Raw genomic sequence first — 5,616 nt, 5'->3', positions numbered from 1 at the left:
CAAGAAGTAAGGGTGCAAGAAGTAAGGGTGCAAGAAGAAAGGGTGCAAGAAGAGAGAGTGTAAGTAGGGTACGAAGAGTGCAGAAATGATGAGAACAGCTTCAGAGTTTGAAGAGTTAAATAAAGCGGTTAGAGCGCCAAACGACGCAAGTAGAAGTATGGCAGTTAGAGCATTGAACGACGCGAATGGATGCACCGCACGATCGAGCCACGTGGCAGCAGATGGAAGGATGGCCCTGGTATCCCTGGTTAAACTCAGAACACGTCGTATCGACAGAATGCCCAGTGGTACGATGCGCCGTCGAAAGTGGATCAGGGGCACAGTAGGAGTCAGGATCAAATCGAATGACTGAACGTCCCATCAGCCATACAAGAAGCGCCATGAGGATGGCACGGGGAGAACCTTGAGCTCTTCGCTGTCCCTAGGCGTCAACCAAGGCCAAGGTCAAAGTCAATGTCAAGGTAAGGACGACGCCCAAGGCGACGCCAGCATGAGACGCCCGAGGCGTCGCCTGGAAAGACATAAAGGGCGACGCCAGCGTGAGACGTCGCGGGCGTCGCCCACCAAAATATCAGCGAGGTTGCCTCCCCGATACCCACAGGTAGGAAAGACTGTGGAGGGAGACGAAGTCGAAGAGGGCAAAGTTAGTTACTAGCGTCACCTCCCCGATACCCACAGGTAGGAAAGACTGTGGAGGGGGATGAGACCGCCAAAACGCCAACGAATCACTGACAGGGCGTTCCCCGATACCTATGGGAAGGAAAGACCATGGAGGGAACGACCCCCCCCACCAAAACACTCGGCGTTTTCAGACACCCGAGGACGACACGGCGTTGCTGTAGCAGGCCTCTCCTTAGGCGTGGGCGTCGGGCGTTAAGGGTCAAGGAAAGGACCGTTTGGGTGTTAGAGATACCCCGTGGACGATACGGCTCCACTAGGTGAGCCACTCCATGGGCGTGGGCACTGGCGCGTGACCTTTCCCGAGCATACAAGGCCGCCCAACGAAGTGAAAGAAGCGGGTATAATACGAGCAAAACAACCAAAGCACGCGAAGGCAAAGAATGAGAATAAAATCACACAGGCAGAATTCTATGTCGCGAGGACACGAAAGTAATCATACAAAAACCCAGAGTTGTAACAAGCGTGCAGACAGTTCAAAGAATTACAAATTTATCAGAGAAGGTTAAAACAAGTATAAAGGAATGGGCTGATGATCGAGGGTGGCGGCTCAATCGTCTATCTCCAGAGGCACGACCTTTCCATCGACAATGTGGTGAGTGGAATCGCAGCTGGAAATGTCGATCCCCGGGTTCGTGCAGACTGCTTGAGCCAGAGCTTCTTGGAATCCCTCCTCGAAAGTACCCGCCATCTCCTGGATGAGGGTCTTCTTGTCCTTCTCTAGTTCTCCAATGATGGTGTCCCCGGAAGCCACCTGCTTCTCCAAAGCCTCCTTCTCCACGCGGAGTCGGTTGACCTTGATTTGCAGTTTGTCGTAGTCCGCCCGGAGAAGGCCCATAGCTTGGGTCTGGGACGTCATTTCCCCTTCCATCCGCTCCATTGCGCCAGTTTGCTCACAACAGCGGGCCTTCAAGTCCTTTTGAACTTTTTCGTAAGCTTCGACTATGTTTTGAAGGCTCGTCACCTGAACTTTGAGGGCGACTTCCCGGGCGTAGAAGCCAGTCTGGAGCTCCAACGCCTCGGCTAGTTGTCCCTCAGCTTCTGCTTTGAACTCTTGCGCCTGCTTCAGGAAGGTTTGGTAAGCTTCGTTCTGGCATCCCAGGGTTTTCTTTTCCTCCTCCAGAGCAGTTACCCTTGTTTCCAAGGTCTGGAGGGTTTGAGCTTGCAGGACAGCATTTCTGGCCTGGGCGCGCCATTCAAGGGCCACCGCCAAGAAGGCCCCCAAGTAGAAAGGCATGCCTTCCTTCCTGTCGGTGCCCTCTGGCATAGTTCCGCCACTGAAGCCCCTCATCAGATGCATGATTGGAGGAGGGATAGCGATGAGATCGGGGGCGGCAGCGACGGGAGCAGGGGAAGCAGAGGCTCCTACCGGTGGCGGGGGCGGGGGCGGGGCAGACTCAGCGCCTTCGCCCCCTTCCTCTTGGACTGTTGTGGGGGGAAGTGAGGTTGCGCTTGGAAGGTCGTCCATGAAGGGATTCCCTCCCTGGGGCGACGCCTCTAGCAGAAGAGGAACCCGCGCAGATTTCCTCCTCTTGAAGGGTGCCACACCTTCCGAGTCCTCATCATCCGATAAAATCTCCAAGACCCGTTTCCCTTTGTCAAGGGGGGTTGGAGCAGGCGACGAGGCCGCGGCTAGGGGAACGACGGCGATGGGCAGAGGAGAGCCGGGAATCTGAAGCGCCTCGGAGCTATGTGGAGATGACGGAGATGAGCTTAGGGGGGCTTTGGTGGTGATCGGAGGCGGCGGTGACAGAGTTGGTGGAGGGATCGGATCAGCAGCAGGGGCGGAGGAGGCGCCCGCCTTGGCGGCACGAGCCTCCTTCATCGCTTTCGCCGGCATCATCCTTTTGGAGGTGTCCATCACCGATCCTACATCGAAATAGACCAAGCAGCAGAAATCAAGGCCAAAGCAACTATACAAAATTACAAAGCGCATACATGCGTGAGATGCAAGCAACATGACACCATGGGAAACAGGGGGAGGAAGTCGTGGGAACAAACGTCCGGTAGCAGGGTGTTCACAGCAAAGGGGAGAAGGGGAGAGTCTCCTTACCAAAGTATGTTGTCAGGGCGTGAGCATTGTATTCGCTAGCAACAAGCTTCAAGGTATCAAAAACGATCCCCAGCCCAGCCAAGGCCTTGCTTACCTCCCTGTCAGTAGGAGATAGCTCTTCCAGGGCTTTGGCCCTAAGCAGCTTAGGGCGCTTCGTCCAATAGAGGGGAACGCCGTCCAAGGCTGTGGGGTCGTGTTTGGCGCTGCACACTCTAAAGAATTTCCCTTTCCAGTTTTTGTAAGAGTTTTAGAAGAGGGAGAGGAGGATCCTACCCGCGATCCCGGAAAAGCTTACCCAGAAGCTTTTCCCCTGCTTCTTCACTTCGAAGAAATGCAGGAAAACGTCTACGGAGGGAATGATGCCCAAGTGCCCGCAAAGGATTTGAAAACCCCTTACGAATGTTGGGATGGAGCTGGGCGGGGGCGGTATTGATTTCGGTGAGGAGTTCCCGTTCAAAGGGGGTGAATGGGAGACGCACCCCTACGCGTTTAAACACCATCTGGTACATAAAGAAGAAAGGGTTCCCCTTTCTAGGTCTGTCGTCCACGCAGACAGGTTCCCCAGGCCTGCCGGGACGGACGGATATGTGGGCGTCGTGAGTGCGGCAGAAAGCGTTAAAGTTATACAAATGGGGATCCCCACGGTGAGCTTCCAGGTTCTGGAAGGTAGTCAGGCTGGTACACTCGTTCAAGAGCTCGTCGGCGGCCCATGGGTAGTAGGCTTTGTAGTTGGACTTGGGGGTCTTGGGGGAGGAATCAGGCTCCGCGTTCGTGCGCGTCATGGTGTGAATAAATAGCTGGAGAAAGAAGAGAGGAAAAAGGTTTTAACAAGTGTAGCCATGACAGGAAGGGGAGTCAACCCCAGGAAACATCACCCACGCGAGAAAACCCAGAAAGAAGGAGAAGGGAACAGAGAAGGAAGGAGAAGCGGAAGAACGCAGTAATGCATGAACGTCAACAGTCCCAGGCAGTTCAATAAATCATACAATGCGACGAAAGGGAAGAGTCGTGAGTATTCAAAAATCATACCTTTGCTGTCAAAGTGAAGGCGGAAGAAGAGCACAGGAAGGAGAGAACAGCAATTGCAGAGAAAAGGGGTTTGAAGACGATGAACAGTGCAGAGACGCAAAGGGAATGAATGTAACAGTGGGGTGAGCGCGGGGTTTGGGGGTAACTTGAACGTTACATTTGCAACCCAAGAGGCGCTAACTAAGAGCCGTGAGATCGTGCCACGTGTCAAAGGATCAATCGCCCAAGGGAAACGCAAGGGTCTCTAGAGGCTGGCCGTGCGATGGGCGACGTGGCGCGCGATCAAGGGTAGCCCCAAAAGGTGTTATTCTCCCTGTTTCAGAAGATGTCCAATCAGTCATTAAGAGCGCTCCTATGGTTCAGAGAGTGTCACGTCAATAATTCGAGAATTGTTGAGTCAGCAGGGAGCGACACATCATCAGGGTGGCACGTGGACGGTGTGGGCGAGGCCTTAGTCTTTACGCTGAAGACAAGTCTTCGGCTTAAGACTGGGGGGCTTGTGTACCATCCCGTACCCGGGCGTTGACTAAGTCAAGGTCAAAGTCAACACCAGGGGTCAAAGTCAACGCAACGCATTGCCTAGGTGAAGAGACGCTAAGTGCCAGCGTCGTCAAGAAGAGGCGTCGCCAAGGGAGAAGGCGTCGCCTAGGTGAAGGCGTCGCCCAACCAGGGCGTCGCCAGATCAAACATTACTAAGGCAAGGCAATCACAGTGTGGTTCCCCGATACCCATGGGTAGGAAAGACCATGGAGGGAGCGATGCCGTGGGAAGGCCTCAGGTCCCGATAATCCGGGGCAGTGATAAAGAGAAGGAAAAGGTGGCTTCAAGGCCATAGTGATAGCACCAGTGTAGGGCAGCCTGACTCGTGAAGTACCCCTGCCGCCCCAGAGACGCCTTTGGGACAGATACGACTCAAGAGGAAGGTCACGCCCAGGGTAGCCGGGTGCAGGGTACGAGAGGAAGGCAGATACGCTCTCAAAGTAAGTGACTAGATGATTGGGGGCATGAGTTGGCACCCAAAAAGTCACCCCTTGCGCAGTAGCACTCCCAGGCAGGAGGGCTCGCACGTAGAAACGTCCCCAGATGGGTCATGGCGTCGTGGGGTCCTCCACGTGTACGACAGCCAGGTCAGAATAGAAACACCCTTTAGTCAGGTACCAGGTAATTAAAGTCACTCAATACAGTTTCCGTTTCGAGCATTCAGTTAGTATAATGGCTCCCAAGCGTTTCAACGTCTTAAATGCACTACGTTTTCTAATTAGACACGCTGATTGAGTGCGTTACATTTGTGATTAAAGGCGCTTTAAGGCGCTTTAAATGCTTGGGTAGTTTAAATAGCGCTGGGAATGTTGGGAACGGGGTTCGAACTTTTGGCAAATTTTCCAGAGACACTCTAGTTGCTTGCTCGAGCCTTGAGGTTACGCACAAGGGACTAGGGAAAGATTGTTTGCCAGAACGAGAATATACACACAATACACAGTTCTTTTTACCACCTTCGGAGTGCCATACGCGGTGCTCAAATACGGAGGTGCACAGTTTTGGTGTTTCTTGCTGGCTGACTTGAGCGTCTGAGTGCAAACGGCCGCTAGGGCGCCCTTTTGTCCTTTTTTTTGCAGGAATCCACAGGTAACCAGTGGGAAGGAGTCCCTAGCTGACGGTTGAGGTCGCGCACGAAGATGTCCCAGTCAACCGGACGGAACAACCGCATTCGTAAATCCTTTTTTACCCTAAATTTTGAAGCGCGCCACACACAATTTCAAACTTTATTTCTCGTCTTTGCCATCGTTTCGCGATCGCACTCTGAGTTCGTCTCCTTCTGCTGCATCTGCATTCCATTTGTGCAATGTAAGTTTCTT

This window comes from Phaseolus vulgaris, chromosome 10 (assembly GCF_051622355.1).
Source record: "Phaseolus vulgaris cultivar YP4 chromosome 10, ASM5162235v1, whole genome shotgun sequence".
Classification (NCBI taxonomy): domain Eukaryota; kingdom Viridiplantae; phylum Streptophyta; class Magnoliopsida; order Fabales; family Fabaceae; genus Phaseolus; species Phaseolus vulgaris.
The sequence above is the reverse complement of the archived record's forward strand: the minus strand, read 5'-3'. Positions refer to the sequence as shown.